At 43.0% G+C, this 14,010-nt stretch overlaps 1 protein-coding gene across 1 annotated transcript in view; it reads left to right on the top strand.

Annotated features, from left to right (window-relative positions):
• LOC134590896 (vesicle transport protein SFT2B-like) overlaps positions 1-14,010 on the top strand; it is a 147,545-nt gene that overhangs the window by 56,033 nt on the left and 77,502 nt on the right. The window lies entirely within an intron of this gene.

Here is a 14,010-nt window from a genome sequence, read left to right on the forward strand (position 1 = left end):
ACTCCTCTTAATGAGCATCTGTTACCGCTCGTGAGCTAAGCACTTCACTGCTGTGCTTAGCTCATTGACAGAGAGCGACCAGCCAAAGAGCTAACCCTGCACTGCACTATCCTTGAACTTGAACGTCTGACGGTCTGTCAGATATAGAGGAGGTGGAGAGTGGCGACTGGCATGAAGTAAAACTGGTTTTAAACTTGTTTGACTAATTATAATGGGGGCGGGAATGCCAGGGCACTCATAACACCATAACCACTACAGTGCTATGTGGTGGTTATAGTTTTTGGAGTGTTCCTTTAATACCAAACTTTAAGATTCCATGGCTTGTAATCCAGAGCTACTCTGCCCAGCGTTTGTCCCTTCTCCAAAGGGGAAAATCCTGCAGAGAGCCTATGCCTGATGCACTATTATCAGAAATCTCCAAATTCCTCCACAAATATCAGCCAGACACTAGTACTACTGTATTGAGGAAACACACAGTATAAATGGACACAAATTTTACATAACAAGGATGGGAGAAGACATACATGACAAGAACTGTAGGCTCTATGGGAGACTTAAAGGAGTGGCAGTGCAATTTTGAAATGGTGTGGAAGCCCTTTCCTGGTAAAATAGGGTTAAAATCTCTTGGGAAAACATCAAGACAGGGATGGGATAGGAAAGAAACACACAAAATGGACTTGCAATAAGTTTAACTATAACTAGTTACACAAAGTAGACTTTCCCAACTATTTTAAACCTGATAGCCACAGTACCTGTGGTCAGGACCACATAGTCTATTTTCAGTTTCAACAGAGGGCCTATAGTCCCTAGGAAGGTGACTGATATGCAAGTTCCTCCACAAGCCCTGTAGTCTTCATTCAGTTGGTGTGAAGAAAATAGACTTTTATTTAACATTTTCTCCTTTATTCTGTGTTTTTCCTCCATTTACTGCATGGATATTGAATATTGGTTAGTAGTTTGAAACTACCGAACAGTGACCATCCTCCTGGCTCATTAACTTCAAAAGAACCAACTATTAAGTGCTCCCTGAGCAGCCGCTGTTCGTATAGCCTAACACCACGTGGAATAGAAAACGGCGGACATCTTGTTCGCACGAGGGGAGTCAGCGGGACTTGGTCGTCGAGTGTCTGGAACTAAAATAGGACACTCAACCTCACGAACCACCGCTGAAACTACCGAACGCCTGCTTCTCTTAATTACCGAACAGCCAGGAGAGCGCCATTCGGTAGTTTTGTTCGTACGGACAAGGGGAGCAATCACTCTTATGAGCCAGGAGGATCCATTCGTTACTTTGTTCATTTTTTTACCGTTTTCTGAATTGACGGACCGCACACGCTGAATTCGTGGAACTGTTTTGGGCAGGAGCCTCGTGTGTAGTCGGTAACATATGACTCCATACTTTTAAAGAACCCCTGAACCGATCTGGGTGAAATTTGGATATGTTTGTCCCCCAGGTCGGGGCCATCAGGGGATATGTAATTTGTGGGCATACCTTGTGGGGAAAGGGGTGTTCCAACTTTTGGGAAAATTGTGTGCCCTTTGCCTGGAGATAATTGATTTATTCCTTAACTTATCTCAATATCTCCCAGGCAGCGGGAAGGCGTGTATTACTGTAAAACTGTATGATGATTGGTTAATGTCTTTGTTTGCTGTGGGAGGTCCTCTTGCAGGAGGATTTCTCATAAAAGCCAGTGTGTTTTCAATAAACTTAATTCCTGTTACACCCTTCATGAAGTCTAGGCTCATGTTTGGGGAATATTCTATTTGCTGGGGAGAATCGTCTTGGAAGCTGCATTCATCTACACTATTCCTCTACTCCCTGCTGCAGCTATAATCACTTATGCTCAGCTGTTGGGAAAGGAATAGAAGACCGCAGTACCATAACCACTGCAGGTCTTAACAGTTGGCATTAGAAAACATAAGTGTTAATCTTTTCTCCACCTTCAATAAGGCACAGAGTCAGAGAGTTCATGCCCACATGTCTAAGAACTTGTTTATTGATCTTAAATAAAACTGTGACATTTATACAATGGAATGTCTCATCAGAAGGCAGCATATATGGCCACATGATTACTTAATATACTTATACCAATATACATATACTTAATTTACATTTCATTGGATATACATTTCTGCTAAACACCCACATTTCTAAGCATAAGTTATACTTTATTATATCCTGTTATAACAATTCACGAATTACAGGTTTGATAATCTAATTAATTTAATCACAAAAGCCTCCAATCCAGTTATCTTTAAACATATGCCTCTTCAGACTCATGACCTCTTTTTACCATATTAAGTACGAGCAGAACTAAAGAATACAATAGAGAAAAAGTTCATCAAGCCGAAAAAAAACATATATACATATTCATTAAAGGTTCACTATAGTGTCAGGAACACAAACATGTATTCCTGACCCTATAGTGTTTAAACCACCATCTAGCCCCCCTGGGTCCCTCATGCCTCCATAAATATAGTAATAATCTTACTGTATTCAAGCCTGAAGCGGTAACTCTGTATGCTGTTAGACTCAGAAAAACAAGCAGTGTGCTGACATCATCAGAAGTGGTAGCCTGATCCAATCACAATGCTTCCCCATAAGATTGGCTGAGACTGACAAAGAGGCAGATCAGGGGCAGAGACAGCATGATTCAAACACAGCCCTGGCCAATCAGCCTCTCCTCATAGAGATGAATTGAATCAATGAATCTCTATGAGGAAAGTTCAGTGTCTGCATGCAGAGGGTGGAGACACTGAATGTTTGGATGCATTTTAGGTAGCCATGACCCAGGAAGGATCTCTAACAGCTATCTGAGGAGTGGCCAGTGAAGTTATCACTAGGCTGTAATGTAAACACGCATTTTCTCTGAAAAGACCGTGTTTACAACAAAAAGCCTGAAGGTAGTGATTCTACTCACCAGCAAAGTCAATACGCTGTAGTTGTTCTGGTGACTATAGTGTCCCTTTAAGCATCTCCACTAAATCATACATCTAGTTGGGCCGCTATTGTGGTCTCTTCTTTGTAAACGCTCACCCCTTAGTTACTCTTAGATGCATTCAGTTCACAAGAATATATTTAAATTCTTACACAATGTATTTCCACACAGCTACGTGCCAGATTTTCTTCCTCATCTACTAGGTTTCTTCTTTTTAAACATAAAACAGTTTATCTACTGTACACATCGTTTTGCACAGTGAACTCCATTCTTTCAAAAGGTCCTTTTTACAACTCTAATTAAAAAAAAAAAAAGCATTTTATGTAGCATAAGTAGGTTTGTAAAACATCATAAGCCACGTTTGAGCAGGACCGAGACTTTTGAATAGTGATCCACAAATGATGGAACAGCAAACTGGAAGTGCAGATTGTCAACCTCTTCATGGCTAGATCTTTCCCGTTCCAGACCAGTTGAAAATCCTTTGCTAACGTCTTCATATTGTAATAGGGCAATAGTGATGGAGGAGGAGGAATGGGAACATTGCAGTAGGAACATGCAACATCCATACTTCAGTACCAACACTGCATAAAGAAACACAATCATGAGCAAGATGATTGTCAGGATAGGGTAATGTCAGGATTATATTGATCCAGCACGCAGAATAGTATCACACCCTAGAACTAAGGGTAACGTCTTACTGGGCCATAGAATGGCAGGGCTTAAGGTAACCGAGAATAGTCAGAAAACTTGACGAACTCAGGGACACAGAACGAGACACCGCGATAAGGAAAAGCCAAAAGTCAAGGGTACCAGAAATTAGGGAAGTCAAAACTAAACCAAAGTCAAAAAAACAAAAAACAGAATCAGGAACACACTCTCGGATAAGCATCTAAGGGAAACCACGACAGGGCAATGAGCTGAGGAATAAGTGAGTTTAAATAACCCTCTTGCAGATCCTATTGGATGTACCTAGCCCTTGACCCCAAAACGTGCGTGTGCGTCTTTTGCGTGACGTCACCCGCACATCGATGTCGACTTTACCGTGGACAGACGTGGGGCTATATAATTGAGTGTGTCCGCAGCGGCCGGCGTTCACCGACATTACGCACAAGCCGGGCAGAAGACCGCTGAGCGGCACTCCCCTCAATCTTCGGAAGATAATTATCTCTGTTTTTGCCACATGGATATGAAGGATACATGACCGGTAACCCCATCACACATAATTTAGGGAAACAGTAATAAAAATGAAGTAAAGGACAGAGGGAGATACGTATACCGGACCTTAGTGTAGCCGGGCTTAACGTGTGCCCCAGATGGGCGATAATACAGAGTCAATAGAAAGCCATGGTCAAGGATGCCATAGGTACTCAAAATACGCTATAACAAGCCAAAGACAAGGAAATTAAAAATCAGAATAGTCAATACGAAGCTGGGTTAGAAACAAGAAAACAACAACTACTTAGTACTCATGCTCGGGATAGAATAACCTACAACAGGGCAATGATTCTCAAAAAGAGGGTAGAAGATATAGGGACAACCAAAATACTATTGAACAGCATCATTGCCCTGCACCAATTCACACAAAGCAGTGAGACTTGTGGACGGCAAATGATGTGTCCCACAATAATGACCTGTCATTTAAAAAAAAAAAAAAAAAAAAGAACACCGCACTGCCCCCAACTTGGTGCATGTGCCGTGTGGCAGCCTAAAGTATGACAGTACCCCCTCATCTAACTCCACCCAAAGGGCGGGAACTACCTGGCTGATCAGGATAGACAGAATGAAAGCAACACACCAAATGAGGAGCATGTAGATCAGAGACACCCACCCAAGAACGCTCTTCAGGTATTATAAACAGCCTCTAGAGAAATGGAAATCAAGGATATGTTATACCTCATCCTCCTCATACCACTAGACCAAAGATGGAGGCAAAGGAGAACGAGGCGCAGAGGTATACCTATTACACACCAGAGGCTTCAAAAGAGAAATGTGAAAGACATGAGGCATACAAAGGTTGGAAGGCAGAGGAAGAGCGTAGGAGACAGAATTAATCCTGCAAATAACCTTTAAGGAACCAATGAAATGAGGAGCCAATTTCATGGAGGGCATACAGAGGCGAATATTCCTGGTGGACAACCAGATCCTCTCCCCTGCCTGATAAGTAGGAGCTGCCCTTCGAAGCGTGTGTGCCTTGTATTTCTTTGAAGCGGAAGCCTTGGTGAAGATGGACTTGACCCGCTCCCAAATAGTAGACCGGTTTGCAAGATGCTGGTCCAGGACAGACATTCCCAGATCAGAGAATACAGCTGGAAGGACATTGGGATGGTAACTGTAAGTGACAAAAAATGGAAAATGTCCAGAGAATTTGTGATCAGCATTGTTTGTCATCTCAGCCCATGGGAGCAGATCCAACCAATTGTTAACATGAGACACCAAGCAATGCAAGAACTATTCTGTGGACTGATTGGTCCATTCTGCAGCTCCATTAGACTGAGAATGGAAGGCAGAGGAGAAAGACAGTTGAATGCCCAATTCTGAACAGAAGTTATGCCAAAATCTGAAAACAAATTGACTACCTTGATCAGATATTATTTGAGTTGGTATCCCATGCAACCTAATCACCTGTCTAGCAAAAATGACAGCTAATTCTGAGGAAGAAGGTAATTTAGGTATGTAACGGACCGTTTCACTTACAAGAGGGTAAAACCCAGTTTAGGCGATAATCCCCTTTCCAGATGCACCGACAGCTACTGCAAACACCATTCTCCCGACTGGAACCACACGAACACTGGGACAGCTGAACAAGAAAAGCAGACATCGGCTTACACTCCTGGCAGTCAGCTTACAATCCCATTCCCCCAAAGACCGAGACGACACATCGCTTTGAGGGTTAAGCAAGAACTCTAGACTGGGACACCCAGTCTGGCTTTTATTTCCAACTCACACATACAGGCCACACCCAGGGGGAGGCATAAAAGAACCAATGACATAGATGTTACCTCCCACACATCCCCTCCCCTTAGTGTGACACTTAATCCCATTATGCATACAGAGTAAAATATACTTTTACACAACTTTCATAACTTTAAAACCATACATCACATTCACATAAAAATACATATCCACAATCAATCCATTCAGGGGAACAACATATTAAAAAATGGCATGAATCCGACCAGGGGTTTAAAAGTTACTAAAAGTATCTTTTGGGCCCTGGCTTGCAGCATGGCACAATCTGGCCCAAACAGAAGTAAAACATCCCCCACAATGCATCCGGCTTCCTCCCTTCTGCCCTGGAGTTAATTGGAGAAGTAATCCAATTATCTAGGACTAGAGTCAGACTCCATTAACCACATGGTTGCAAAAAGACAGTAAAAGACATAAAATTACATACTGATACATTTAACACATAAAACACACATTTCTACATATCCCCAGTTTAACTGAACACATAAATGCCTACATAATATTTAAGACAGTATTACTGTGATATGTTACAAAGTCTTAAAGGGACATTAGTCCCAAAAGTCCCAATATGTCCATCGCTGATTTTAAAGGGCCAGTAGCAGCAATATAAATTATTACATGCCCAAATATAGTGTTTATAGAGCAATATGTCCATGGGCCGTAGTCGCAGGGCAGGAGGCTAGCAGCCAGGCCTCTCCAGTTCACAGTGGCGAAGCTGGTTTCGCCACAAGGTAGCAGTATAACATGACCCATTTTGGTAAAGCTATCACATGGTCAAAATGGTGGTTTACCCTTGGATGGTGGCAAGTCAACCATAAAATCCATGGCAATATGGGACCATGGCCAATGTGGAATGGGTAGAGGATGTAAGAGACCAATGGGTAACTGATGGGATACCTTGTTTTGAGAACATACTGTACATGCTAGAATGTAGTCTTTTATGTCTCATCTTATGGAAGGCCACCAGAAATGCTGAAAAATAGCAAATAGGATGACCAGCTGATTCAGAATCATGAAATAGGTATAATAATTCCTTTTGATGGGTAAGAGCAACAAAAAGCCTGCGTAAAGGTGTATTGAGAGGGAGCTTCCATTTGAGCGGCTTGGATAGACTCTAATAGTACAAAACAAAGATTAGTGAAAGTAGTGTCTGTGATATTATCGGAGGGAACTATTGTAGAGAGCTTGGACACTGGTGTACATACCGCGATCACAGGGGTCACAGCTGCGACCAGGCTCGACCCACCAGGGGGCCCACCCGCCCTGTGACCCGGGTATGTAAGCCAGTTTGCCAGCCTCTTCTCCTGGGGGGCCCAGAAGCTGGCCACCTCAGGGCCACCGAGGCTGGCAGTGGTGTCACCCTGGGTGGGCGCGCGAGGGAGCATTCTCCCCTGATGGCTCCCTTGCTGCCTTCAGGACCGGCTGCCCAGCAGCCCCACTGGATCACAGGGAAATCTGGAATCCCCTCAGCACTCCCAAGGGTAGGGAGGCTGGGGGATTACATTAAAAAAAAAAATGTGAGTGTGTATGTGTGTTAGTGTTGGTGTGTGTCTGTTACTGAGTGTGTTAGTTTGTGTGTGTCTGCTAGTGAGTGTGTTAGTTTGTGTGTGTCTGCTAGTGAGTGTGTTAGTTTTTGTGTGTGTGTGTCTGCTAGTGAGTGTGTCAGTGAGTGTGTTACTGTGTGTCTGTTACTGAGTGTGTTAGTTTGTGTGTGTCTGTTAGTGAGTCTGTTTGGTGTCTGTTAGTGAATGTGTGTTTGTCAGTGAGAGTATGTTTTGTAAGTGAGTGTGTATGTGTGTCTGTCACTGAGTGTGTGTCTGTCACTGAGTGTGTGTCTGTCAGTAAATGTGTGTGTCTGTTAGCTAGTGTGTATGCGTCTGTTCGTGAGAGTGTGTGTGTGTGTGGTTAAAACCCCTTCAGCACTTACCTTTCTCCAGCGCCGGGCTCCCTTGGCGCTGGGGATCTCTCCGCCGCGCGCGCGCATTCAAACCGCCCATAGGAAAGCATTATTCAATGCTTTCCCATGTACGTCCAGCATCGTCTCAATGTGATTTTTCACAGTGAGAATCGCAGAAGCGCCTCTAGTGGCTGTCAGTGAGACAGCTACTAGAGGCTGGATTAACCCTCAGTGAAACATAGCAGTTTCTCTGAAACTGCTATGTTTTCAGCTGCAGGGTTAAAACTAGAAGGACCTGGCACCCAGACCATTTCATTGAGCTGAAGTGATCTGAGTGCCTTTAGTGGTCCTTAAAGTGTATGTGTTTTTGCATGCATTGTCGTACATACCGCAGTCGCAGCCCTGCGACCAGGTGCCCGCCGCCATGTGTTGCAGCCCTGGTCCGCACAGAGTAAGTGCCGGGGGGGGGGATCAATTGTCGCACCGGGGCCCCATGGATTGTGTGTACGCCAATGACCTTGGAGTCTGTGTTGTCAATCTTATCATACATACAAGATAGAGCATCTTCATTGGCGTTAAGTGAACCAGACCTGTATGTAATAAGATAGTTGAAACTGGACAAAAATAAGGACCACCTAGCTTGTCTGGAATTAAGTCTCTTAGAATCTTCAATATAGGAGAGGTTCTTATGATCAGTGAGAATCGTAACTAGAGTTTGGGACCTATCCAAGAGATGTCTATTCTTTTTGGGCTAATATTATAGCTAATAATTCCTTATTTATGTCATAGTTTTTCTTGGCTGAAGGCAATTTTCGAGAGAAAAAAGCCACAAGGATGAAGGGGGTTCTCAGGATTTTCTCTTTGGGATAGGAGAGCACCTACACCTAATTCAGATGCATCTACGTCCATGACAAACTGGTAGGAAGGAGTGGCATGCATCCAGGGCCGGACTAGCCCACCGGGATACCGGGAAATTTACCAGTAGGCTGCAGCACCTGGGATGGGGGCAGACAGCCCTGATCATTAAGATAATGCCCTTTAACCCCTTAAGGACACATGACATGTGTGACATGTCATGATTCCCTTTTATTCCAGAAGTTTGGTCCTTAAGGGGTTAAATAATTTTCCCATAGGACCCAGAGTGTGTATAAGTCTAACTCTCGGACTTAGAAAGGTTTAAAACTTACAGTTTATTGATAATCCATTAAAAGTTCAACGCTTCAGTTCCCACTGGAACTTTCATGTAAGTTTTAAACCTTTCTAAGTCCGAGAGTGCTGATCACTATCTTCAAATATATGCTTTTCCCTGGATTGCAAGCACCCGGCCAACACCAACTGTAAGCGTGAGTGCAAGGATTCTCTAAATTATATATATATATATATATATATATATATATATATATATATATATATATTATACACACATACATATATAATAATTCTACGTATATATTTATGTAATGCTTTTACATAATTAGGTAATTTTATTAATTACAATTAGCAGGACCAGCCTGGCAACCCAGGCCAAAAGTCCAGGGAATTTAATTTGCTAGCACTATATTTAACCCTGTAACTTTCCAATAGGTGTTTTCAAAAGGTAGAGAGTCAAATATAAGGCTTGCGTTTCAGTTTTTTCATCTTGAAATTTGCCAGATTGGTTACGTTGCCTTTGAGACCGTACAGTAGCCCAGGAATGAGAATTACCCCCATAATGGCATACCATTTGCAAAAGTAGACAACCCAAGGTATTGCAAATGGGGTATGTCCAGTCTTTTTAGTAGCCACTTAGTCACAAACACTGGCCAAAATTGATGTTCAAATTGTTTTTTGCATTTTCAAATATTAACACTAACTTTGGGCAGTGTTTGTGACCAAGTGGCTACTAAAAAAGACTGGGCATACTCCATTTGCAATACATTGGGTTGTCTACTTTTGCAAATGGTATGCCATCATGGGGGTAATTCTCATTCCTGGGCTACCATACGGTCTCAAAGGCAACGTAACCAATCTGGCGAATTTCAAGGTGAAAAAAATAAAACATTTTTTTAAAAAATTCTCACTTTTTTTTTATATTTTATTCATATTAAATTGTGTTTTATACCTAAATATTTGATGTCAAATAAAAGCCCTGTTTCCCCTGAATAAAATTATATTATGGGTACACATAATATGAAAGAGGTGAATTACGCCTGAACAGACATATAGCGCAAATTCAAGTTTTTGTTTTGTTTTCATCACAACGTGTATATTTGGCTCAGTCCTTAAGGGGTTAAGGACCTCAAATGCTTGAAGAGCTTCTTGAGTCCAAACTTTGGGGACACCCTTCTTAGTTAATGCAGTGAAGGGTAAACAGTGTGAATGAACCTCCTTTTATAATTGCGATAAGGGCTTTTCAAGAATATCTGAAACTTTCTTGGTATCCATTTGTAAAACTTTGGATGCAATGATGCAACCCAGAAATTGCACTTTCTCCTGCTTAAAAATACACTTTCAAGTTTACAAAAGTTATCAAGAATCTCTGTAACAATGTATGTACATGTATATGATGTGTCTTGATATCTGGAGAATGTATGAGTATGTCGTCCAGGTACACAAGGACTAAATGGTTTAAAAAGTCTCTAAATACATCTAAACCAAAATGCATGACAGTGTATTCATAATGCCCTATTCTAGTGTTAAAAGCCTCTTATCACCTTGAGTGGTCTTCCACTCATCACCTTGGTAAAATCTGACTAAATTGTATGCCCCCTGAGAACAATTTTCTTAAACACAGTGGAACCTTGCAGCTTATCAAACAAGTCTGTAAACAGAAGAATCGGATAAGCGTTTTTTTTTTTTTACTGTGATACGATTTAAAGGAACACTACAGTCACCTAAACAACATTAGCTTAATGAAGCAGTTTTAGTGTTTATATCATGCCTCTCAGGTTTCACTGATCAATTCTCTACCATTTAGGAGTTAAATCACTTTGTTTCTGTTTATGCAGCCCTTGCCATACCTCCCCTGGCTCTGATTGACACCGCCTGCACAAAAAAAACTGGTTTAACTTTCAATCAGATGTAATTTATCTTAAACAATTGTATCTCTTGCTCTGTAAATTGTACTTTAATCACATATAGGAGGCTCTTGCAGGGTCTAGCAAGCTATTAACATAGCAGGGGATAAGAAAATCTAAATTAAACAGAACTTGCAATAAAGGAAGGATAAGCATTAGATGCCTCTTTACAGGAAGTGTTTAGGAAGGCTGTGCAAGTCACATGCAGGGAGGTGTGACTAGGATTCATAAACAAAGGGATTTAACTCTTTAAAATCACTTAAAATTTTTACTATTTAACAGGGTTAATTGCATTACTGGCAGGCACAATCGAATGTGACAATTTACAATGAGTCACTACAGACGCTACAACAGTAGACACTCTGTTACGGACAGAAGTTGAGAAAGGCTTCATGCTTGGGCCATTTCAAACATCACCATTCACGTGTTGGCGAACCAACCCATTGGGCATTGCAACTGGCAAATACAACAATAAAAAACGTTTAACCCCTTCCCGACTGCGGACGTATCAGGTACGTCTGGCAGAAAACAGTCCATAATGACCTTGGACGTACCTGGTACGTCTGCACCTATTTTGAGCTCTGGAAGCTCTGATAGTATAGCAGTGATGTACTGCATGTGATGAGTGCCTTGAGGGGTCCTGGCACTCCGTGCATATAAAATAATATATATAAAAAAATAAATATAAAATAAAGAAAATGATCAATATTAACTCCCCCCCCCCCCCCCCTTTTTTTTTTTCGAAAGGCAGTGAATCATGGGGCTTCTGGGGGCGTCCCTAGCATGCCGCATCATAAGGGGCAGGCTGGAGTCATACAATCACAGCTTGCCCCATTAGCAATTTCATCCCAAGTGTGTTCCCCATTTCTCTGATTAGTGTGGATCTGCCTCCCTCTCTTCACTTGTGTTTTAGTGTGAGAAAGAGAGAGAGAGATCTGTGGTTTAGCTAGAGAGATTTAGGTATTTATAGGTAGGGATTTGTAAAATCTTGAGACCCAAAGGCTCTTTTCAGAGCCATTAACCCCTGTCTTGCCAGTGATCACTATAATCACTGGCTCTTGCACAGCAGATCTTTTCTGCTGTTTGTGCCTTTTTTTTTTTTAGGGGCTCATTTTTTTTGTGATCTTTTTTGAGACCCAAAAGCTCTTTTCAGAACGATTAACCCCTGCCCTGCCAGTGATCACTATACAGATCCCAGGCTCTTGCACAGCATCACTTATTTTGCTGTCTGTTAATTTTTTCAGGGGTTATTTTTTTTTTTTTTTTGACCGGTCACTAAGTAAAGCAATTGTGATCATGGCACACGGGTCACGGAAGACAACCCGCGCTGAGCAGTCATATGCCACCCTTGCGCTAGAGTCTGACACGTCTATGTCAGACTCTGACCCTGATTTTGACCCTGCCAGGTGCTCAGATACATCATCACTCGATACAGTGTCTACTGCTAGTGATGTATCTGGTGATGTTGTATCTGTGCCTGCTAGTCCCCCTGCCAGAAGGAGACGTGCTGCTCCAGCTGGCAGAACTGCTGAGGAGTGGGTAGTGCCTCATAACCAGAGGCCAGACATCCCATCCTTTACTGCAAATCCTGGCATTAATTTGGATGTCACAGGATTTAGCCCTCAGCAGTTTATGGAGGTGTTTCTGGGCGATGATGTATTGGGGAACATTGTCGCCCAAACTAATTTATATGCCCATCAATTCCGAGCTACAAAACCGGACTCTTTTTCGGCAAAGCAGCAATGGGCCCCCATCGATGTGCCAGAATTTAAAAGATTCTGGGCATTGACTATGCTGATGGGCATCATAAAGAAGCCCTCCATCCGCTCCTACTGGAGCAGTAGCCCCATCTGCTCTACCCCCATTTACTCCCAATGTATGTCGAGGAAGAGGTATGAAATGATTCTGCATTTCATGCACTTCAGCGACAACAGCCTGTGTCCCCCTAGGGAGCATCCCCAGTTTGACAGGCTGTATAAAATCCGCCCCCTGATTACCCACTTTGCTGCCAGGTTTGCAGAGGCTTATACACCTGGAAGGAATATATGCGTGGATGAATCCCTGATGAAGTATAAGGGAAGGCTGGGATTCAAGCAGTATGTTCCTTCCAAGCGCTCTAGGTATGGTGTAAAGATGTATAAGCTCTGTGATAGCGAGACTGGGTATACTCAGGCCTTCCAGGTGTACGAGGGAAAGGATAGCCACCTTGACCCTCCAGGTTGCCCAGAACATATGGGAACCAGTGGCAAGATTGTCTGGGACCTGATATTCCCCCTGATGAACAAAGGGTACCACTTGTATACTGACAATTTTTATACAAGTGTCCCTTTGTTCAAGCTACTGTACTGTTTTGATACAGTAGCTTGCGGCACAATTAAAAAGAACAGCACAGGTTTCCCAGGACAACTTGCACGCACCCGGCTACGGAGGGGGGAGACCTCAGCTCTGCGCCAAGAGGAGCTGTTGGCAGTTAAGTACAGAGACAAGAAGGATGTGTACCTTCTTACCACCATCCACACTGAGGGGACTGTGGAGGTCCCTGTACGTGGCAGAGCTGAGAGAACGAGGAAGCCAGTGTGCATCAAGGCCTATAACCGTCATATGGGTGGGGTTGATCTGGCAGATCAGCTGCTGCAGCCCTACCTAGTTATACGAAAGACAAGGGCCTGGTACAAAAAGGTTGCAATCTACCTAATGCAGATTGGGGGGTTGTTACATTTACCCCGTGCATGGGGGGCATGGGTGTCCTTAGGAGGCCTCGCAGAAAACAACCCCTCCTCCTACCTGTCGGCGAGCGGCGTCTCCTCTCCGCCGCTCGCATCCGTCACGCCTCCCAGCGGCAGCATGTATAACGCTGCACGCTGGAAGGTCGTTGATTTATGCAAACGCCGGGGTCACGTGAGTGACCCGGCGTTAAAGCAACAGTACCACAATCACAGTGGGAGGCTTAGATATCTCCCACATGTGATTGTTAATTCTGATTGGAAGTTATCCAATCAGAATTTAACCTAGGGTATTTATACTCACCTTTCCTGTTCCTCCCTGCCCTGTTGTGGTCTTTGCTGTATAGTATTGATTCTGAACTTGTGATTTGTGGTTACGTACTCTCTGGCTTGTTAAACGGACTTTGTGACTTTCTCCTACCCTTTGA

This window comes from Pelobates fuscus, chromosome 1 (genome assembly GCF_036172605.1).
Source record: "Pelobates fuscus isolate aPelFus1 chromosome 1, aPelFus1.pri, whole genome shotgun sequence".
Taxonomy (NCBI): Eukaryota; Metazoa; Chordata; class Amphibia; order Anura; family Pelobatidae; genus Pelobates; species Pelobates fuscus.